At 41.6% G+C, this 25,061-nt stretch overlaps 1 pseudogene; it reads left to right on the forward strand.

Annotated features, from left to right (window-relative positions):
• The first annotated feature begins 15,008 nt into the window (after nucleotides 1–15,008).
• LOC149099379 (uncharacterized) lies at nucleotides 15,009–16,671 on the forward strand (annotated as a pseudogene).
• Nucleotides 16,672–25,061: the final 8,390 nt, after the last annotated feature.

The following is a 25,061-nucleotide window of genomic DNA, read 5'->3' on the forward strand; positions in this document are numbered from 1 at the left end:
AGAAGTGCAAACATTTGGGTAGTTCACAGCAGGAAGCCCATTGACAACATAATACATTTTGTAAGGGATAATTAACTACATGCACTAGATTATTTGATGTTATAAATTATTGTAAAAATGTTGTAATCAGCTGCAGAAATTTCCCCGTCCTGAGCAGAATATTATAGTACAAACAAGCAATGAAGGAACCTGATTCCTAATTCTCCCATTCATAACACAAAACTGTAGACAGAAACAATAGCACTTTAAAGGGGCAATGCATGCTAGGTGTGCTTTCTCTACATAGCTCAAAAATTGGTTGCGCATCATTAAACACCTTTACTACTTTACAGGGCTTCTGGTATTTTGCAGGGTCGCAGAGCAGCAAAATTCAGGTTGATCCATGAAATCCTTTCAAATTCACAAAAACATGCCAAATACTGCAAATTTCACTAGAAATGTTACCAAATATATGTCAGTAAGACATATGAAAGTTATCTTGGCTATTGGGGCTGTTTACTTGCCATAGGATTATTTTTATCCTCTTGTGGGTAGTGTTTTTCAAAAAAGGCATACTTCTCTTTCAGCCAGCCGAGCCAAAAGTAAAATCCACCATGTTCACATGCTCCTCTCTACATTTCAAAGCTTGGCTACTAAGCATTCATTTGTATCCTTTTCAATTGCTTGCGAATTTTAAATTCATGCAGTGGTTAGAAGTGATAATTTTGAAAAAATGAGAGAGAGCTTTTACAAGTTTAAGATGTAGTCAACTCAATCTAAAGAGAAGGTATATTGTATAACAAGAGAAAATTTTGATTTGTAAATAAATAGTAAAAGAAATTTTCACCTGTCTTTTCTTGCCACCCATAATTTACCACACCTTAATAAAGAAAAAAGAAAAAACTTAATAATTGTAAGTGTTACTGCATGCATGTTTTTTTGGGAGAAAAAATAATTAAAAGTAGAGAATGGAACAAAATCGGTTGCCTCTGGCCTAACAGTCCTCAGTGCAATCTTGTGGCTGATGTAAGTAATTGTTTTTGGCCAGTAAATGGTCAATATTGTAATGCACGTGGGCGACAACAACTTCCAGTCAAGGAGTCCAACAGCCAACGGTTTAATTATTCGTCTCTCAACGTTTAGCTTACTTGTACATGGCAAGTCTACTAACACACCCAGGCCACTCCATAATGCGAGTCCCTTATATACGCCGTATTACGAGTACATTGCGCATCCTGTACTCGCCATATAACCGTCTCTTAGTCTTAGAACTCTTGCGAGTATACATTCAAATACAACCGTTATACCTCTTAGCACGCGCATCATAGCTCGTGCAATCACTATATCAGTTTCATTACATTTCACCCCTTCCAATAAAAGAGATGCGTCCTCGCATCAAGGGTCATCCTAGAGCCAACAACGGTATTTTACATAATCAAAAAAAACAACAACAACAGAGAAAGCATTAACTTGAAAAAGATCTTTCACGAAAACTCTAATGTAATTTTGAACTGTTGAAAATGTCTTACTTAAACTTAAATGGAACTTAAATGTAACTATGAACCATTCCAAATGTCTTGATCAGACTGAAATGGTAACTCTTGACAAATAGCATTCTCGGGGCCAACTACCAAATTCATTGGCTCAACATGTGCCTTTCGTGAAATGGTTTCAGGCGGTCATGGTGTACAAACTTGGGCTTCCCCTTGGGGGTCCTCTGGATTCGATAAACTACGTCCGTAACTTGTTTGGTAACTTCCCAGGGTCCCTCCCATGGAGTTTGCAGCTTGGGGCTTCTGCTTTTCTTGCTCTGAGGATTGTACAACCACACCTTCTCTCCCTTCTGATAAGAATTTGCTCGAGATCTCTGGTCATATAATCGCTTCTGTCGTCCACTCGCAATGTCCAAATTGTCACAGGCAAGCTGGTGTATTTTTCTGACCTGTTCCCTCAGGTTCCAGGCAAAGTCGGTGGAATCTGGTGGTGTGACTGGAACCAGAGGAGAACCGAACATTAGATCTACAGGTAGCCTGACATCGCGTCCAAACATTAGCTCGTTTGGTGTACAGCCAGTGCTTGCATGTATCGCAGACTGATAAGCCATGGCCATAAGAGGTAGTAGCTGATCCCAGTTCCGCTGGTTTTCTTGGACAAATTTGGATAACATAGCCTCCAACGTACGATTTAGTAGTTCCACCATCCCGTCTGATTGCGGGTGCAAGGGTGTTGTCCAAGTCTTCTCGATATCCAGAAGCCTGCAAACTTCCTTAAACAGCACCGATTCGAAGTCACGTCCTTGGTCAGTGTGAATTTGCAAGGGAATACCAAACCTGCAAATAACCTCAGTGACCAAGGGATGTGCCACAGTCGCTGTGGATTGTTCAGGCATGGCAAGTGCCTCCACCCATTTCGAGAAGTAATCCATAACCACCAAAATGTACCGATTTCCCTGATCTGTCTCTGCCAGAGGGCCTAATACATCAATGGCGAGCCTCTCAAGGGGTGCCCCCACATTGTAAACTTGTAGTGGAGCTTGAAACTTTTTCTGCAGCTTCCTTCGAGATGAGCACTTAAGGCAGTTTCGGCACCACGCCTTTACATCACGGCTGCTTCCACACCAATAGTACCGCTGCTTGACACACTGCAGGGTCTTCTTCACTCCCAGATGACCAGCTGTCACTGAGTCATGCAGAGACAACAACACTTTTTCTTGAAGACTCTTAGGAATGACCAATTTTAAGCTTTGCTCTTGCGGAGACTTGCGACCTCCCACTTGCAGTACAGAATCCCTTCCTTCAGGATAAGTCTCTCAAACTGTGCCCAATAGCCCTTAAGCTCTGGCGAAAGAGAAGAAATTTGCTCCCACTTAGGTCGCCCCTGTCCAGATTCCAGCCAGCTTATTACAGGTGATAAAATGGGGTCGCATCGTTGCTCATTTTGCAGTTCCTCTCTCGTTATTCCATCAATCCATAGTTCCATTTCTTGAGAGGAACCTGCTCCTAAATTACGTTCTCGAATTCCATTCCTTGTAACTGCACCACAGAATGAATCATCATCGGGCTCGCACCTTGCCTCGATTCTGTCGCAAAATCCACACTCACCACGACCGCATGGTTTCCTCGGCAATGCATCTGCATTCCCATGCTTGGCTCCTGGATGGTACACCACTTCATAGTCATAAGTACCCAGGATTTCTAACCATCGTGCCATTTGTCCTTCAAAATCTTTGAAGCTCATCAGCCACTGCAAAGCTCCATGATCAGTTCGGACAGTGAATTTTCTTCCGTACAAGTGATGGTGGAAATGGCGTATTCCATCTACCACAGCATGTAACTCACGCCGTGTGACAATAATTTCTTTCTGCTTTTCTCAATGCTCTGCTGAAGTATGCAATCACTTTTTCAGGGCCATTTTGAACTTGTGAAAGGACAGCTCCGATTGCCACCCCACTTGCATCAGTATCCAGGATAAACGTGTCATCAAGGGTTGGGTATGCCAGGACTGGAGCTGAGGCAAGATTCTCCTTTAAAGTGCAGAAAGCCTTATCACAGGCCTCCGTCCATGAGAATTCCTTTCCACTCTCAGTCAGCTCGTGTAGTGGCTTAGCAATGTGGGCATATTCATAGATGAAACGGCAATAATAGGACGTGAGACCAAGAAAACTCCTAACTTCTGCGACTGAGCGTGGAACTGGCCAGGCACTGACAGCTTCTGTCTTACTTGGGTCAGTACTCATTCCATCTCCACCTACAACATGGCCCAAAAAGGTAACTTTCCTCTGGAACAAAACACATTTCTTTGGGCTGAACTTTAGGTTAGCAGATCGTACCCATTCAAAAACGAGTCGTAGGCGCCTCACGACCTCTTCAAATGACTTAGCGTGCACAATGACATCGTCCAGGAAAATCAGCCAGAACCTGTGGAAAATGCTGTCTTCTCCTTGTCCTTTTCTGCCATCTCTACCTGCTAATAACCACTAGCTAAATCCAATGTACAAAACCACTGCAACCCGGACAGCGCATCCAAACAATTTTCGATCCTCGGAAGTGGATAAGAGTCTTTAACAGTGACCCCGTTCACCTTTCGGTAATCTATGCAAAAGCATATCGTTCCATCTTTCTTCTTCACCAGGACTACGGGAGAAGACCATGGACTCGATGACGGCTCAATAATACCTTTGGCCAACATCTCTACTTCTTCCTCCGCTTTCTCTTTCAATTGTAGGGGAAGTCGCCTCAGTGCTTGCTTGATAGGTTTGGACTCCCCTGTGATAATCTTGTGCTGGGTTATGCTGGTGCAACCGAAAGGGTTTGTAGAGGTGGCAAACACATCTTGATATTCGTTCAGCAAGTCAGTCAACACTCCAATTTGATCATCATTCAAGCCATCCGAATTTCTACGCAGCAATTCCTCCAGCTCTACGGGCAGAGATCGCTGCTGATCTTGCTCTTGGTTTGTGCATACTTTTGGTTGACACTCTCGAGCAACTCGGACCTCAGTCTCTGCCTTCTGAGCGTTCCTGAACCACGGTTCTCCATCTACCTGATTGCTATCTACTGGTTCGCAAAGCACTGCCAGGGTGTTTTTGTAGACCCGCCTTGGATGTGACATGGGGTTGAGAAGACAAATAGGGATTGGACCATCCATTTTGACCAGCAATCTGCCAACCAAGAGTTTGCTGTGCTGAACAAAATCCAATGTAGGTTCCAGAATTGCCAGACCTCCATTACACGTGTCTAGAACCTTTGCGGCTGCTATCATTTCACTATTCGCTGGGACTAACACCGTATCCTTGACTATCACCCTCAAGCATTGATAATTGCTAGGCTCCCTCTCTTCTGCCAGTTTTGTTCCAGTTCCACTTGCACTTGTCAACTGAGGGATGAATAGTTCCAGCTGGCCTCCAGGAGCTGTAATGATCTGACAACCATACCGGCACACAAAATCCATACCCAAAATCCCTTCCAGCTCTGTCTGCAATCCACACCTCCTGCAGGGCCCGCTTGCCTTCTACTTCCAATTCGAATGTCCCCTTGCCACGAAATGGTTTTGCACTGCCATCGGCTAAAATCATACGGTTCTCGACTTTCTCAAGGACTGATCGCCTTGGTGCACTGATCTTCTCCAGTACTGCTGGGCTCAAAATCGTTATATTCGAACCCGTATCCACCAGAAACTTGACGACCACTCCCTCAACCTTACTGGAGATGTACAGTCCTAGCTGATCTTCATTTCCATGCAGAGTACCAGCTTTTGGATACAGGGGCCGTTGATAATGACGTGGGACCGAACTTAGGCCCTTTGGTTCGGTCCACCATTGTTTCCCTGGTTGTAACAGAAATTTGGGCAATTACGCGAAAAATGTCCAGCCTTGCCGCAGTTCCAGCAATTTCCTCCACCGACATTTCTTGGGCCCCACGAGCTAGCGTGCTCCATTCCAGGCAGGACGTTCAATTTTCTTCATGAAATCCTCCATTAGACGCCTCTGCTCTTCTCGATCTTTCTTCATTTCGGACAATATCTTGCTGATAGATGAGTCAAGGAAATCACGTTGTTTGTCTGAAACTTGTACGCCCACCATATTCGCAGTCAGTCGGCCTGGTCTGAGACGTTGACGTTCAGATATCTGAAATGCCTCCACTTCGGTAGCTGTGGCGAGGGCTTCTTGTATCGTTCCTGGTCTAGTTTGAAGTATTTTCCAGCGGATATCCGTATCGGCTATTGCATCGACAAAGTAGTCCCTTTCTAGAACTTCCCGCACAGATAGGAGTGCTTCCAGATATGTTTGCCTTACAAGTCGCTGGATCGCCTGTGCAAGTTCTGGAAGTGACTCGTCCTTTCCTCTGGTGCGGCTTTTCAGTTGTGATCTAAACACTTCCATCTTTCCACTGTTACCGAACCGCAGCGACAACGCTTCCCTGAGCGCCTGATAATTTCTTCTTGAGTTTGCGTCCAAATCAGCCAACACGGCCTGTGCACACCCTGACAAACTAGCTGCGAGGTAAATGGCCATTGTAGATGTATTCCAGCCATTTAATTCTGCAATCAGTTCGAATTGAACTTGATAGTCGTCCCAAGACGTCTTTCCATCATACGGCGAGGGCATAATTAGTGGTTTTGCTGAGAGAGGGCAGTTTTCCACGTTCCTACGGCCAATTTCCGGTTCTCGTGCATTTCCCAGAAGGACTTCCGGTTCTCGACCACACAAGTCGTCTTCCAGTTTGCCGCCAGGTCCCGCACGGGCCGCATTATCTAGCCACCATATTTTTTCGTCGAGCCGGTCGATTTGTTCTTGAAATCTGTCGGCCATTTGTTTCTCCATGTCTTCACTGGTACTCAAAATTCTGTTGCCCAATTCCTGGAGAGCTGACATAAACAAAGCTGGTGATTCTTGACTGAAGGAATAGCAACCATTTTCGTTCGGAGTCGTCGAATTCTGCACGATGTCCTGTTCCACATGGAATTCTCCACAATAATTTTCTTCTGCACCCAACTGGACTTCGCAATAACTCTGATCAGCTGCTGCCATCCTAAAGGAGCTCAATGTTCAAACAACGCTACTAAACTAAACTTTAACGGTCGCCTGGATCACGCCACCAACTAACGGCAACCAATAAACAATGTCCTAAAATATATTTTTAACGACCAAAACAACGGCAAGTACCACATAAAGTGCCTCGTAGCAACCAGTACGCCACTACAAGTCAAAATATCTCGTCGTGCAGCTTTACTACACCACCACACAACAGCCGTTCGCAGGAAAACTATCTACACCAAAACAAAATGATCTGACCTGAACTTCAGCTGACTTTGGTCGTGGTTCGAATCCCACTTCTGACACCAAATGTAACGTGCACGGGCAACAACAACTTCCAGTCAAGGAGTCCAACAGACAACGGTTTAATTATTCATCTCTCAATGTTTAGCTTACTTGTACATGGCAAGTCTACTAACACACCCAGGCCACTCCATAACGCGAGTCCCTTATATACGCCGTATTACGAGTACATTGCACATCCCGTACTCGCCATATAACCGTCTCTTAGTCTTAGAACTCTTGCGAGTATACATTCAAATACAACTGTTATACCTCTTAGCATGCGCATCATAGCTCGTGCAATCACTATATCAGTTTCATTACAATATGTTCCATAATGACTTTTCTGTCTGAATCACTATAGAACATTCCCTACATATCAAGAGCCCCCCTTTCTCTCAGTTGTCTCTAGCTCCCTGTTCCAAAAGCATTGGCCGCTCTCTTTTCACTAATCCCCGAGGATATAAAATGGAGCGATTCTAGAACACACTACCACTTATTTACTTTTTATAGACCAAGGCATATAAGAACAAACTGATCCATTAACTAAATATATCAATCAATCAATCTCAACTGGCAGGAGGGGAACCAGTTGGCTATTTACAAACGTAGCTGAGGAGTTCAACTCAGGACCACCAGGAGCAAATCCAGCTAGTGGTCAGAATGGGACTTGAACCCGCGATGCCTCCAATATCCATTTTTGTTCCACAAGATGCAAATATAATAAGTAGCCTGGTATTCTACAGTTAGCCTATTTAGCCTGAAGTTTATTATATAAGTTCTCTAGCAACAAAATGTCCTCTTTCTTACCGGTCTGCGAGTCATGAAGCTTGTTGAAGGCCGTAGGGAAACCACTAACTGAAACCCATGAATGACATCTATACACAAAAAGACAAGCTTATCAGCAAAGAGTCATTCTTCATATGTAGTATTAAGTGATCTGTATCTGATCAGGAAAAAAAACTAAAAACAACTTACACCAAAGAGATCTGAAATTTCAGAAGGGTCCGTTGCACAAAGCAGACATTTGAAGCTTCAACTGCAGGTCTGGGAGCAGAATATAAATTCCAGCCAGAAACAGGGTTGCCATATTTAGTGTATCCATAAAAGATGTCACAGCAGCTACTCTTCAAGGAACACTTTGTGCCTTTGCTAGAGCCATTGAGATGGTGGTAGTCCACTTCCACAGGATTGTTGTATTGCACTAGATACGACTGACACCAATCACATGTGGGCAAAGAATCTTAACAACTTGATGACGGACATCAATTGGCAACACTCACAGAGATAGTACAACATGAGCAATGGAACACACAAGTGCCAAACCAAACTTCACAATAACAGCGCAAAGCACAATATCAGGAGAAACATGCTCCACTCACTTTAAATTTAGCACTTGAACATCTTCTGAAAGCTTTGTGCCAATCTTTTCTGTACTTATTTCTTCGTCAACCTCTTCCCGCAAACTCTCAACAGAAGAAGTTGCTGATCAGAATGAAGACTTGCAACGCCTCACCATGATAGTTACTTAGTCAACCCAGTCTCCTGTGCGGTTGTGACGAGTAATGGGTCACAAACAAAACCTTGATTTCACTTTGAATATATAACGCACCAGATGACGTTAGTGTATGAAAACCCATGTACATGTAAAGTGCATTTTAAAGTAAATGAAAGCTGCTTCAAACTTGAAAGCCGACCAGAACCTGTTATTGTTACAGTCAAATGAAGCTCAGTGAAAAGACCTGTGACTTTCAATTAGGTTAGAAAAAAATGTTGGTAAGTGTTGCAATAGTGAGTGAACACTGCCAGTTTGCTTCATCATAGCATCCAGCCAAACGGCGGGGAAGTAATATTTTCTTTTGACTGTATGCTATAATGCCCCCCTGCTTCCAAGACTATGTGAGTCAATACGCATTCCAGACTGGTCAGGGTTCACTACAACAAGAAAAGCATGGTCATGTGAAACAATAACACTAAATGATCGGGATAACAAATCTGCACCTCTTGTACTAGAACATTGGCCAACTGATTGACTGGATTTATGCCAAAGATATCAATCTGTTGTCCCAGTCTTTCAACCCCACATTCTTCTGCCATGGAAACGGTATCATCAACAGTGATGTTTGTTGTGTCATGATCAAACAGATCATCGTGGATTTTGTTTCCTTTGATCATTGCTTCCGGGAAAGATCTTCGCCAAGAATTGGGTAGAGAGTCACCAGTAAGCCAAGACAAATTTCTTTGAGAACATAATTTCCCCATGTATAGGGCAACAAACACACAGGCATTACTGCCAGTCCTACCCCGAATGTCTGATTTTGATTCAGAGAAAGTCCACGTAGTAACTCCAGACAAATAAGAGTTGTGGCCATTATCCCTTCTTGTGATGGCAGTCCAGCTGGTAATCCAGTCAATGAATGTTGGCTAGCACATAGCAACAAAGGCACAGTTGGTGCATCAGCAGTAGGGCTTGGCCATGTTTGTGATGAACAGGTGGGAAGGACTTGTCCATCCTGAAGGGTGGAGGTCCCCTGGTTTGAATCAGAGCATATTTGAGAGAGTGGTTGGGCCAAGTCGTTAATATCTTCAAATGTAACAGTTCCTTTAAACAGATAGAGGAAAATACCTTTATTGTATAATGAAAAGTCACTCCCTTCTGACAAAAGGGGTCTGGCAACTTAAAAGCAAAAAAATAATTTTCAGTTTTCCATTTCTTGGGAGTTGAGTATTTGAATTTGAATTGAGTCCTTAAGGGTACATTTATATACACACAATACATTGCATATTATATACATAATAAAGAAATAGAAAACACGTACTGTGTTACTATCAAGTTATGGAAACACAAGTGAATGTTTGGGGAATGAGAAATCCTGTGGGAACGCAAGCCATCAAGGTGTAAATTCGCTTTGCTCATACCATCGTGTCAACAGCTCATGCTACTTCTGTGTTTCTATCGAGTTATAGAAACATGATTTTAAACCAATCAGCACATGTATTTTCTTTGGGCTATTTTCTAACTAGGTATATAGTACCATATAGTACCTGGTTGCTGCAACATTAGCTGACATGCTTCCTCAATCATGTCTTCTGCTGGTTGTTTCTGCTTACGGTGGTATGTACTCCACCAATTTTTGATCTGCAATTCTTTAAGTTCTGGAAACCCAGCAGCCTTCATTGCTTCTATCACATCACTTGGATTAGCTCTAATCTGAGGAAGACTTTTGACGATCATAGAATGTTATCATAATATCTTTCTGGGCTTTTGTGAAAGTGGTCTTCTTAGCCCCACCTTTCTTGAGAGCAAACCCAGAAGATGGCCTCAGGTCACTGGGGGGCTCAATGTTGCTACAAGGTCTGAGGACTGCATCTTCAGGGGTAGCTAAACATAGCTGAATATACCTTATGGAGTATGATTCTGTTTCCGCTGCATGCTGTCCTTCTAATGTTTCATCTGATGGTTGCCGCATTTCCTCTGTTACTGTAGCACCCGGGGCTCCAGCAATTGGCATATTTCTGGAAGAAAGTAACTGGACCTGAGATTTTGTCTTGCTCAAGCATTTTCCATGGCCAGCGAGTGATTGTGCTGTTATGCCACCTTCATATGAGCCATTGGATGGAAATTTGAAATTGCCAAAGAGTGATATGTCCTTAAATGTTCCCATTTTGGCTGGTGTCTTTGACTGGTCAATGATAAGTTTCTTGCATCGTACAGTCTTCATTGTCTGCAGATCATAAGTAAACAGAAACATTACCTTCTGAGACAGAAAACATAATCAGAGCAACTAATTTGTACTATCTAATTTAATTTCCATCTAGCATTAATAATCAGCACACAAAGGGTTTTCTTTTATTTTCTTCAAACTACTACTTTTTAAACTCGTGGATACGCAAAGCAAAGAAACGTGTTTGTTGCGGGGACTCCGATATGCAAATGTGTCCCTCACTCACTCACTCAGGTGTAGACACTGCTTGTAATTAGTCGGCCCGAACGAATAGTGAAATAGAAACCAAGTCCAACGCCGTATTGGAATAGTAACCGTTCAGTCAGTGCGAGCCTACTACTCAATGCATGCATCATCCCAGCCCGAATATTGATGATTTTGTAGCTTTTACACAACCATTAATATTAGGTATTTCGCTAAATTGAAGTGGAGTTGACTTCGAATGTTCAAATTAGTACTATGGCCAACTTGAAGGCTGAATTTCAGGAGCATTTGAGTCGTCCAGGCGTTCAAAATGACCAGGAGATGTGCATTTGTTTGCTGGAAAGTGACCTGAAAAGCTAATGTGGTAAGCTTTGATGAGAATGTGTCTTATTCCTCAACCTTAATGAGCTTATATGAGCAAAACGAACAACTTTTAATGAACAAAACAGCTATTGAATACAAGACAAACATCGGCACCATTGTATAATATTGTAATTTCATTTTTATAATTTAGTAACATCTAGACCTGAGGCCAGCCGAAATATCGTTTTAACTCTACGACGTTGTGTCAACCTTGCAGTGGTGATGTATTATTGTTTTACTTTTCAAGTTTGACTGATTAGATCTGCTGTGAGATCCAACGTTCAATCAAGCAGGACCTTCGTTCACCGAGATTAAAGTTGAGTTCTCTATACTTGTCTTGTTTATTTTAGTACATTGATCTGGACTCTAAGTGGGATGTGAAATGCACATCAACTTGGAAAGAAACTCCCAAATACTTGATTTTGATAAGCTTAAATGATTTTTACCCTGTCTTTTGTTTACACTTTTGCTTCCTGATTGAAAAGATAACAAAGGGAAAGAAAGCCCCTGTCAGCTTGTCCCCAATTATTAGTTAATACTAAATACATTGACACTTCAATGAAGCTATTATTGTTGGAACACATATTTATGGTCAACAGATTTATCAGATCAACACTGAAAATGCTTGCAAAAGAGTCTACTTATTTTGATGTATTTTACGTGCAATATATAGAGACAAGCGCTTCCACATTGGAAAAGAAGTGCTGTCTCATAAGAAACCTTACCTATAACCTTGAATGAAATGCAATGAAAAACATTTGTGAGCTCGTACGACTTGAATACATGCAAATTTTTCCAGCAGGCAGGTCAACATCAAGATCTGGGTGTGAGGGAAGGGGGGGAAGGGGGGAGAGTACTCTATGATTTGTCGGGCAGGAGTGTCCTCTGTGACCCAAGAACCCTTAGCCTTTACCACTCCATGTTTTGCTGCAATTTTGCCACCCTAGATATTCTGGACGTATTTCTTTGTGATATGTGTGCAAAAAAAAGCCTACACTTTGTGAGTTAAGTGCAACCTTGCATGGTACAAACCTGGTTTGTTTTAACAGCATTTAATAATACACCAGTAATTGCAAGTTCACCAATATGTTTCATCTCTAGATTACCTAATCCATGAGTTTGGCCATAGGTCTCCTTTGATTAAAAATATCAGCACATTGTTCCCTTCACACAATGTATGGCAACTCCTCAGACAAAAGTTGAAATATTGCTATTTCTGACACAATTTGACTTGTGAGTTCCTGTTGCTGCAGAATATCCCTCTCTTCTTTAGTCAAAACACCATGAACAAGATCATTCACCCCTGCACTTCACTGGAACACAAAAGCATCAACTGCCTTTAAAGACATTTCATTGAGGCAGTCAAGTCTCTCAGCTTTCATCATTTTCTCCATGCCTGTTGGTAGAGGGTACTGTAATTCCCGGCCGATTACCTGCAGGTAATGTATTAATTTCAACACAAACAGTTGTTGGTGCACGTTATAGGAAGGTGTGGATAATGTGATAATTTTTAAATCTTCTGGTATAGTTTTAAAACCGTAAGCAGGGAAAAAATATAAACAGGGTTCAAACACTTTTTCAGGCCCAAAATTCAAGGACTTTTCAAGGACTTTCCAGGACCCTACTTTGAAATTTCAAGGACTTTTTTTAGTAAGAATTTACCACATACCAAGCAAAATGTTTGCGTTTAAACCTATGTTTTGGCATACAGATAGTGCAAACCTTGAACAACATCAACTATCAACCATGTATCACATTTAACACTTTCTGTAAGTCCTTACATACAAAGCCTGGACACGGCAAAACATTACTGGTACATTACAGTGAACTTTTGACGTCTTGTAGCTTCTCTTCAATTTCTCTTTCCAGTGACTTAATCTGTTCTTCTTTCTCCCTTGCAGTTCTTCTCATACCATTAGACTTTGCAATGAATGTCAACTTTCCACTTGATTCTGCTTTTTCCGCATAATGGTCTGCAGAACGTTTCAGTGCCTCAAAGTCACTCTCCAATCTTCTATTCTTCTCCTTTAAAGTTGAAATTTCCTCAAGCAGCGATCTCTTCCTTTCTGATCTCCTTGTTGCTTTACGGAGTTTCTCAGAGCATTTTACTTATGTGTACTCGAACAGATGAATTCGTGAACAGATTCTCTAGCCTTTCTGCTCTTGTTGCTCAGATGTTCTTGAGCTCTTGCTGGGATTCTGCCTAGTTCATGATCACGTCTAAAAATACGAAGACGCTTCTGAAGATGCTTTTTATCAAGTTGAAGAGTTGATAACCCCGGTTGATGACTCCTTTGGTATAACATGATTTATGATTCACTCAAAATGTTTGTTCGTAAAATTGATCTCTCGTAAGGCTTGCAGCAACCTGTTCCGAAAACGCTTAACGTCCTTTAGTGTTGGTCTACCTTGAACAGTGTGTTTGTTTGTATGTGATTTCATCGCCCTAGAAATCATGGAATCCGTGCTAACTTTTCGCGACAACAACCTCTGTAAATTCCATGTGCTGTATGCGTGCACAGGTGGCACATGCGCTTTAGAGACCAGATGGCGATTTGTGACTGAACGCGGAAAAAAAGAAAGCCAAAATTTAAACCCAGGCCTCACTACCTAGGTAATGAAGAATTAGCTATCCAAATTAAGGAAAAACATAGTAAAAGATGCATTGTTTTGCACTTCGTTGAGAGTTTTGTTTATTTTTAGACATTATGTTTGTTTTCTTAGTGATAAAACTGCACACGCAAGATTCCTGCCATTTTTGCTTTAGTAGCCAATTGGATTATGGCTCTCGTTCGTGGATTGGTGCAAGTAGGATATCAAGAGATCAGTAATCCTTTTATCGAAAACAGTGTTTGTGCTCTTTGTACAAAAGTAGGAAAATAGCACGTCTTAAATGGGATTACACCTTACAGAATTGTGAGTATATCGACAATATGTTGGAGAATGATTTTTGCTGTTTCGTTTTTTAGGTTAGATCCAATTTTTTAGAATTGCTATTGTCAACCCACATGTATGCCTTTGCTTTCAGTTGACTAGCTAGCTTGTGCTGATTAAACTAGTTCAAAACAACTAGTAGATCCCGTGGACTTTATTTTCCTGGTGTGTCTTCAATTCGAGTAGTACCCTGATCCGTGGTGCGAAACAGTCAAAATTCTACACAACACAAAGATACACACCAAAGCTCAACCCGTCATCGAGAAGGACGTCAAAACGACAGGGAAACAAGGACAACTGACAGCATAAAGGAGCGACCAACCATCTTTGAAAACCTGCACTTCGTCAAAGGCAAGACTTCTCAGACAAAGGTAGAGGCTTTCTGATATACTTTCATTCTTGCTTTAAGAGTTTATGAATACTGCCTTGTTTAGTTCTAAGATTGGGGATTGTGAGACACCTCATATTAAATATTTTGCATGAAAACGAGGCTGAGGAAGAGAACACTAAGAACGAGAAGAATTTCATCGCATCATGATGCCACCCAAGATAGATTTCAAGACCCTCTCTGGGACGAGATAACGTTATACGTGCACTTAATGAATTATTCAACGAATTTGAAGCACTATTCTGTGAAACCTGAACTGAACTTGTTAGCAGCCATATTTAACGAGATTGTCAAAGTACAGGGCGATTAAGAAGCAGATAGAGGCCATTGCTGACAGATTTGTCGAAGATGGTGTCACTTCAGAAGACGAAAGAATAGCAGAGAATCTGAAATGTGGAGATGAAATCAAAGTAAGATATTTGGAAACATTGCAAAAATATGCGCATCATCAAAAGGAACTCAGTGCCTCTCAATTGCAAAATACCTCTGAAAGCACTGAAGTCCTTGGAGCAGTTGCTGAAGCAGTAAAACAAATGGCACAAAATAGGACGGGTCCCAAAAAACATACGTGACCTGGAAGAATGAGTTCAACCATTGGATGAGCAAATATGACCAAGACAAGGATGAACAGCTCCAGTGCTTCCGTAAAGCCATGCCAAAGGGGTCCTGGTGGACAGACCAAGTGAAAACTTGCAAGGACATAGAGTGTGGGAGATTCTCTACATTGAATTTGCAGACAAAAGGAAGCTGATGGATGAGCTCCTGGCTGAGATCAATAATTATGGTGCTGTAAGAAGCAATCCAAAGAGTCTGGCTCATTACGCCACCTCAATATCCATATTTGTGAGTGATATGGAGGACAATGGATGTCATGTTCAAGAAGTCTCTGAAGCACCGTTCTTCATGTCCAGACTCTTTTCGAAACTTGAACCGAAAGATTATGCAGACTTCAGCAGGGAAATGCAACGTTAAAAGAAAAAAGAAAATGTCACCAATTTAGTTACGTGGCTCCACTGCGAGGCAATGCTCCGATCTAGGGGCAAGAGAGAAACAGAAGCTGAAAGGGGCGAGATCCTCCTTACCGTAGGAAGACAGATCAACATTTCAATGATGCCAGTATGACCGATGATTAATCATGTCCCCTTGGCTGTAAATCAAAGCATCTTCTTGCTTCCTGCCCTGTGTATCAAGGATCAAATCTCAAGCAAAGATGGGAGATCATGAGGCAGAATAGAAGATGTCAGAAATGCCTATGAGTGTCACATCACACAAACAACTGTAAAAGGGCTGACGGTACATCTTGTGATAAATGTAAGAAGAACTGTCACCATTCCCTGCACAACGAGAAGAACAACAAACCCTTGCAGTCCACTTTGAGTCCCGATGCACCGATCTTCAGAAGCCAAGGTACTCCACCTGTAGTTGAGAACCGCAGCCTTCAAGGAAGGGATAACGAGACCAGGGAAGTTAAAAACACTCTTGGTATTTGTCCAGTGCAAAAGGTCAAGGTCAGAGACAGCGATGGAAACCTTAACAACATACTTGTGATATTAGACACTGGCTCAAACACGAGTCTTCTATCCAAAAGGGCTGCAAAACAACTGGGGTTATCCAGTCCTCGGACGCACCTAACTATGAACTTAGCTGAAGGACAAAAGAAAGCAGAAGTTTCCAAGATGATAGATGTTGAGATCGCATCACCTGCTGATGAAGATATTCTGAAGAATCTTCAAGTACACACAGTTCGAAAACCTTATAGCAATGCCAAGAATGTATCACGAAAATCAATTGAAAGCTATCCTCACCTGAAGTCAATAGCAGATAAGTTACATCCCTCTGGTGGTACAGTCGACCTACTCATTGGTACTGACTTTGTCGACGCCTTTGCTGACATCCACACAGCCAGTGGCTATCCTGGAGAACCTGTTGCTATGAAGAATTGTTTTGGCTGGTATGTTTTGGGGTAAGTAGATCCAGGCTCAAAAGACATGCCTGAAATCAAATCAGTAGACGTCGCAACTGTGAATGCTGTAGAAGACATCAAGAAACTCATTCATCAAGACTTCTTAGGGGTGAGACTGATGCGACTGTGTACCTGCAGTGAAAATGTACTACATGAAAACAAGTTTGTGAAAGCCCTCTCAGCCTCGACAACACTGGTGGATGGAAGAGTACAAGTCAAAATGCCATAGAAAGAAACTGGGGCTCCGAAACAAAGTAGTTATGACATTGCTTTGAAGAGAATGTACTGTGCAGAGAAATTGTTTAAGAAGAAGAGTTCAAAAACTGGTGGATCAAGGCTTTGTAATCAAGGTACCACATGAGAATGTCAATCACAGTCAGCCGGAATGGTACATGCCACTACAAGCAGTGTTTACCCCAGAAAAGAGTACAAAAGTCAGACTTGTGTTTGATTCTTCCTCCAAAGGTCATGATGGTCTCTCCTTGAATGATCATTTAGAGAAGGTACCAAATTACATCAACAGCCTGCCCAACATTTTGACAGCATGGCGCTGGGATGAAGTTGGGTACTCTGGAGATATCCGCAAGATGTTTAACCATGTGCTGGTACACCCAGATGATCAGGTTTTCCATAGATTCCTGTGGAGAAAGAATCAGCATGATCCTCCCACCGTGTACCAGTGGCTCCGACTAAACTTTGGTGACAAGCCAGCTCAGGACATTGCTTCGAATACCATCAACATCCTGGCCAAAGTGTCACAAGATGAGTTTCCCGAAGCAGCAAAAGAACTCCAGAAACGAACCTACATTGAGGACATTGGTGGATCCAGGTCAACCACTGTTGAAGCCAAGCATGTCACCAGTACAATTGACCAGGTGCTTGGAAAGGGTCAATTTCAGATTAAGGCTTGGTGCTCGAACAGGGTGGAACTCGACCAAACCAAGCATGAGCGTTATACAGATTTGCTTGGTCACAAGTGGGACAAGCAAGAAGACACATTTTCTCTAAAGAAGGATTCCATTGTGAGACAGAATAAAGACTTCACGAAGAGAACCTGCCTCGCCCTTCTAGCCCAGGTGTGGGATCCTATTGGCCTCATTGCACCAGTGACGCTTAAATTCCGAATTGACCTGCAAGAGCTATGGAGTTCTGGATACGGCTGGGACATCATCCCAGAAGCAACGCAGCAAAAGTGGAAGGAGAGTGAAGAAATCATAAATCGACTTCTTACCTTTAAATTTGACTGTAAACTGAAACCAACAGAGGCAATTGGTCAACCTCAAGTACATGGCTTTGCGGATGGAGGAGAACTGGGGTATGGCAATACCATTTTCCTGCGCTGGAAGTTACACGATGGAAACCATCAATGCTCCCCGTGATTGTCAAGCCCTTTGTTGCCCCGCTGAAACAGAAAACGATCCCTCGACTTGAACTCTTGGGGTGCCTAGCACTCACGAGGATTTACAACACATGCCAAGAGGCACTGGCCTTTGTTAATTTCAAGGATTACGACAAGACCTTCTGGATAGACTCTCAAACTGTCCTATCGTGGATCAAGACCCCACCTTGGGCATTCAGACCATCTGTATCAGTTCGAGTTGCAGAAATTAAAGAAACAGTGGGATCAGAACAATTCTGCTATATCATGTGCAAGTACAACCCAGTAGATGCCCTCACTAGAGGAATTGTGGCCAGTGATCTCAAAAGTCGGATGTGAGGACCGCCGTTTCTAAGGTTGCCGGAAACCGAATGGCCTCACTTTCAAGACAATGAGCAGAGTCCTCACCAGGAACGAGTAGACAATTTGAAAGAAATGAAGACTACCACGAGGCAGACATAAGTTGACAAAAGAGACGATAAAACAAGAGAGTTCCACGCCACCTCCATTCCTGAAGGAAAGGAGAACAATCCTATCTTAAGCTACCTGCTGCAAAGATGCTCGACATTCACAAAGATCCGCAGAGTCCTGGCTTACGTGCATCATTTTGTTGAAGCTACAAGATGCAGAGCTGCACCAAAAGGCTCCCTGGCAGTTCAAGAACTCATGCACTCAGAATTACAGCTTTTAAAATAGTCAGCTTCCAATAGACATACAATGCCTCAACGAGAAGTTAATCGCCAAAACTGACGAGAAAGGGCTAATCAGAGCTCATGGCCGTCTTGAAAATGCCAGAATCCTCCCGAAAGACATGAGAAACCCTATTGTGTTGCCCAGAGACCATCAACTGGCGATCCTCCTCTTGCGTCACCTACACCAGAAACAAGGACACTGCGGCTGCAAGAGCCTGATGCATGAAGCAAGGCGAGAATTTTGGATTATCAGGCTCAGGAAAATGGCCAAGGCCATTGTAGGAAAGTGCATCATCTGCTGGAAACTGTGCAGAAAACCCCTCGATCAGTTAATGGGCCAAGTACCAAGTTTGTGAGTAGCAGCTGGATTTCCCCCATTTTCGAACACAGCTATGGATATGTTCAGGCCACTGCAGATCCGATTGAACCAGAGAACACCCCAAGAGGTGCAAGTCGTTATCTTTACCTGCACAACAACCAGGCAATTCACCTGGAGCTTGTAACACAAAACAACTGAAGCCTTCCTAATGGCCTTCCATCGATTTGCGTGCCTACGCGGCCACCCAAACGTGTGCTGGTCAGACTGTGGCTCGAACTTTGTCGGAGCACAGGAATACTCGAGGGAGGTGATGCAAGGCTGGGACATTCCCAAGATACAAAGCACCATTTCAGAGGAATTTGCCTGCAATTTCGAGTGGCAGTGGAACACCCCACATGCAAGTCATCAAAACGGAATTGTCGAGTTACTAATCAAGTCCGTCAGACAAGCCCTCAACTGTGTGTGCAAGAACTGGGCATTACTGAAAAACAGTGGAGGATGTTCCTGGCTGAAACTACCTACGTGATCAAAGGCCGGCCCCTCTACCCAAGTTCCAAGGACATCTGGGAAGAACCATTAATTACACCGAACTACATCCTGATCGAACGACACAATCCTCCTCCCCAACCCGGGCAAGAAATCAGAGTTAATCCCAGGCATTTGCTGAGGAGCGTCCAAAACACAGCTGGTGAATTTTGGACTTGTTGGATAAAGTACTTTGCGCCGACACTGCTGCCACGGAACAAGTGGTTTCAGAAGAGAGAGAATGTCAAAATTGGCGATTTAGTCCTGGAGCTCAGCCCAAACCGTAAGAGATCACAGTGGGAGATGGCGTTGATCACCAACACCTACCCAGGCAAGGATGAATTGGTCAGGAAGGTATGCATTAGGACTCAGAATGGCGAGTGTGACCGCCCGATCCACAAGCTGTGCGTTATTGCCACAAAACAAGAGCTTAGTGGAGAGGAACAACAAAGACTATATATTACTGGAGAACACTGAACTGTTAGCTTATAAGATATAGTTGAGTTGAACTTCATACTTATATTGATCGTTGCTCAATTAGGGCTCTAATTTCTGCACTGGAGCCGAGTGTTTTGCACTTCGTTGAGAGTTTTGTTTATTTTTAGACATTATGTTTGTTTTCTCAGTGATAAAACTGAACATGCGAGATTCCTGCCATTTTTGCTTTAGTAGCCAATCAGATTATGGCTCTCGTTCGTGGATTGGTGCGAGTAGGATATCAAGAGATCAGTAGAAAGTAATCCTTTTATCGAAAACAGTATGTTTGTGCTCTTTGTACAAAAGTAGGAAAATAGCGCATCTTAAACGGGATTACGCCTTACAGAATTGTCAGTATATCAACAATATGTTGGAGAATGTTTTTTGCTGTTTCGTTTTTTAGGTTAGATCCAATTTATGCCTTTGCTTTCAGTTGACTAGCTAGCTTGTGCTGATTAAACTAGTTCAAAACAACTGGTAGATCCCGTGGACTTTATTTTCCTGATGTGTCTTCAATTCGAGTAGCACCCTGATCCGTGGTGCGAAACATGCATTCCTTCCATTTTCATTACATCAACTGATGGCAAATGGAAAAATTGGCTCAAATCATACTCTTTTTCCCATTTGCAGATGTGCACAAGCAAAAAACTTTCTCTGCAAAGATTAATCTCTCTGTTGATTAAAGTATACATGTTCTCAATTTTGTACAGTTTTACGATCCTAACATCGGACAACCGTATAGAAAATGTTTTGAACAGTTCTGTTCCCACGATTACACAATTGCATGTTCGTTTTCTTGCAATAACTAATTCATTGAAATCATTCCTTACCTCACTCATTGCATGCTCCTGCCAGACAGATCAGACTATAGGCATTCACTGTTAACAATGTTTTCTATCATCTCCTCCCATAAAAGGAAGGTTGTTGTTTTTTTGATCGAAAGTTCATTGTTTTCCACCACCAAGGAAATTTAAACAGAATCCTGCTTCATCGTTGCAGAAAAAGTACGAACTGCTGCACTTAAGGTACAGTTTTTTCCTCTGCAATTATCTTGGTGTTAAGAACACTTACACAGTGAGTGTTTGCTGGAATTCGGTTTTCTTGCCTGCCAATGAAGTCTGGTATTGTCCAGCAATAATGTACTGCAGGGCTTACACTACGTTAAAAAGAAAAACATTCATTGTTTTATACGATTGCTTTTCTGTTTTGTGCTACTGGCCGTAGATTTGTGCAATGGATAATGCATCTAGCGGAGGAAGAGGCAAATCTGGGAGTAACTGGAACAATCAGTATGATATCAAGAAGATTAAGGAAAATTGTACATTACTCATTGACAGAATGTATATGCATTGTATCTTCCACGAAGATACATTTGAGAAAAATTCGAAGAGCCCTTACATTATAATGACGACACATTAAACCTTCATCTGAAAGCTTTACAATGCGGTGAATCAACAGTTTTGGACATTTTCCCAGTTTGTACTAAACTATTAATAGTCGCTTTCTTTCTATAGTTCCTGGTTTAGTGAGGTGGAGTTAAATGTGTAAAATAGTTATAAGGAGCTCAGTAAAATCCTAAACACTAGTATTCTCTAATATACATAAGTTAAACATTAGTTAAGATATTATTTATATGGCAAGGTTCTTGTTACATGTACGTGTACTACATTGTTTTCGCAAATAAATTTTCTTTCTTTTTAAGTCAGTTATGTGCAATTGATAATGTACACACTGTTAGATTCTTTGTTGATTTGTATAGAATTGTTGTGAGTGCTGGTAGAAAAGAATTTATGAACAACAAGCAGCTTGCTTGGAATAATTGTGTTTAGGGGGATTCCAGAAAGTTGCTATTCAGCACCGCTTAGAATAAGGATACTATTGTTACAGGCAACTAATAAGGGCCAGAGGCAAATGTATGGATCCTTTTTTTTACATCATACTAAACAATAACATGCAAACAGCATTTCTTATTCCTGGTAGCACTTATAGTACGCTTTGCCATTTCTTTCTCAGAATATTATTGTACGCCTTGGGATACTTAATTCACTGATGTCGTTCTCTCAAATATGGAGGTGGTATATTATACATACACCCCTTTCATTCTCTGCATCCTAATTATTCTAAATGCAAAAAAATTAAAAAACTTTCAACAGTACTTGTCAGGTGTCGATTAGCTTGTGTATGCATTAATTTATGCAGCCCATTTCTGCACAGTACAGTTTATTACTGTTTTGGTACAGTTTCACATAGAGGGCTCCTTTGAAAATTCCTAGGGTTACCTCCAATGGTTTTTATTTTTATTGCGTGAATTTGGTTATGTGAAAAGATGTTATAATATGTTAAAGATCAAATGATATAAAATTACAGTGCTGGGTACTGTTTAAATGACATAAAGAATAGGGTAACAGGCTTTTACCTTTTTCATCAATCTTTGCTTTGCTTTCTTTGAAGGAGAGAAATTGGATTGTACAAATGCCAAGTATTTCCATTTTATTACAGTTGCAGTGTTGTGTAGAAGCTGTTGTCTCCACCTTCCAGTATGGGAATTTTAGTAATCTTCTGCATAAGGTTATTTTCTTAAAACAAGTTGGAACTCAAGTATTCCCCCTCAAAAGAGAACACAAAACATCAGATTAGTTACAACACTAGTTATTTGTGCTTCTCCGTCTTTTAATATAAATATGTAACTGTTATTCATATATATCACCAGTGTAAAAACATTAATTTCAATGTTGGTGCAGTTTGTAATAATCTCTTTTTGTTAGTAGCAAAAGTATTTTTGGAGGGGGTGGGAGAACAGGGCAGCTTTTGTGTGAAGTGGTATTTTCTAAAAAGTGCAAACTGAAATATCAGCACAGAAGGGGGAGTGTTTGAATCGCTTTATCTGTAATTGTTTCCTAGAAAAGTTGAAAACAGTGTTTATTTATAAGCTTTGCAGATGGCTGGTGTGCCTGAATTTAAATTTATAAATCAGCATTCAGGAGGTGGGAAATACTTTACTGTTGTTAATTCAATGTAAGTTAACATTACAGGCATTGAAATAAGAAAACTTTTTTTGCTTGAGATGGCATTAAATATTTACAAAAAGGGATTACTATTCCCAAAACCATATCAGATGGTAAAAAACGAAAAATATGGAACATTTTCATCACTCACAGCTTGCCATGTTGGTTCTATTTAGTTAATAGTACAGCTGTACTTATTGGTTGAACTATGAGACACTGTCTTGCTATATAAATCTCAATACACTGTCAAAGGCCTTTGTTTTGGCAGGTTGCATTAGAGTGCACAGTTTGTAACAATTAAGCTTAAAATTTTCATCCTCCCTCCTTTAGAGAAGGACTTTTATTTGTTATTTGGCAATAAACTGGGGTCAGTGTTCGTGGTTTGTTTAAGTCTGCGTAGCAACTTCCCTCAAGCTTTGTCATTGGTTGTGTCTTTCTATCTTATATCTTAGCCTTTAGGTTGTCTGATCCAGGCTGTGCTGTGCTGGGATTAAAGAGAGGTTGTGTCAATACTCTTGTCCATTCATGTGTTAGTGGGGGAATAAGTTAGGCTTTTAGTTGGAATGTGCACCTATCATGTAGGGGCGTGAAACCTGCCACAGGGTTGTGTACTTCTCAATTACTATTGTTGTTTGTGTACTTTGTTGCTTTATCTTTTACATGGTTTCATCATATTGTACTCCTAGTTTGAATAACGGAATAGTGATATTAAACAACAATTAATGATCCTCTTTTAAGGCCTGGTCTGATCTGCCACTAACGATACCACATTTAGGAAATAACACGCTGGCTGTGGGTAAAATATGGGTGGCAGGGAAGGACGACTTGGGAGTAGGGGCCCACTAAGGGGGCCCTCCTGGGGGAGTACAGATCAGGTAGTAGCGGGGGTAACCACCCTGGAATAAAAGTTCCAGACCTGCCTCCAGGGGTGAGGCCCAAATCCCACAGTCCTTGGGGACTGATAGAACTAGGAGGCAGAGCCTCTCCTGGGGGGGGGGGGGAGTACAGATCAGGTAGTACCGGGGGTAGCCACCTTGAAATAGGTAATTTCTCCAGACCGGTCTCCAGTAGGCTAGAGCCTTACTGTGGGGTAAAGTGCAGCTAATGGGTGCACTTCCCTGCCATTGTTCTTTATTAACAAACAACAGAACCAACAACAATAACAGAACCAAAATACAAAGTATCTGTTCATTGCACTCTGAATTACAAGGTCTAAGGCTCGCTAAGAGACAGATAGCTGTAGCCTATAACCATTAATGGTATAATATATTTTTTTAAACAAATAATATGTATAAGTATATGTGGATGTGTGTTTTTCTAAAAGTAACAGAATAGTAATGTTCAGTATCTATCCACGACATTCTGAATTGTAGTGTCAAAGCTTGCCCTTCCTTTTTTTTTGTTTTTAATTTTTTGGGAAAGACAAAGTATTAGCCTAATTCATGGCGAACATTTCTATAGATCTAAATTACTTTGTTTGTTGGGTTAAAGATAGTCCTAAAGTATAGTATCAGGGGTTAAAATGTGTAGAGCAAGGGTTCCAGTCTTAGGGGGGGGGGGGAGGGAAAAAGAAAAATTAGTGGCGAAGGATTGGCACAAACAAGAAGACTGAATACAAGAAAGAGCAAGTGCTTGACTAGAGGTCGGGGCATGAGGTGAACACACGAGAGACATGACTGGAACCATTGATACACCATCTTTTACAGATTTAGATAACAGTGGTCTTACTTAGCAAAAGAAAGTTTTGTTGTGATAAAGGGGGTGATTGTTTTCAACTGGGAATCCTGATGGACTTTGGGATCAGGAATTGGTGGCTTGTTACTCATGTTACTGGGAGTTACCTATGAACATGAGAAGAGGTTCATAGTGTTACATTTCTCTGAAATAATGTGTTCCAATGCAAAATGTGTGCCTGTCTTTGAGATATTTTCTCTTAGGTCTCATTAACATCAATTTATGGATGCTATAAACTCAAATTTACAAATGAATAAATGTCATGAACTATTACCGTTGTATAGTTTAATAAACCAAATATTGCACAAATTTGTTAAATGTTTCTTTCAAACATTTCAATAACTTACGGTTAGACTACGAGTAGTCCCTCTTTCGCTCAGTCTGTTGTGAGTGATGCGAAAGAAAAGCGCAAGAAAAAAATGGGCGTGCGATATCCTGGAGGCGAGGAGCGCATACTCCTCACCCCCAGCATTTCACGCAGCCATTTTTTTCTCGCAGTTTTCTTTCATGTCACGCACGATGAACTAAGCAAGAGAGGGACTCTCATACTCTAATTAT

The sequence above is a fragment of the Orbicella faveolata genome, unplaced genomic scaffold (assembly GCF_042242905.1).
Source record: "Orbicella faveolata isolate gen_17 unplaced genomic scaffold, um_ofav_v1 contig_46, whole genome shotgun sequence".
Taxonomy (NCBI): domain Eukaryota; kingdom Metazoa; phylum Cnidaria; class Anthozoa; order Scleractinia; family Merulinidae; genus Orbicella; species Orbicella faveolata.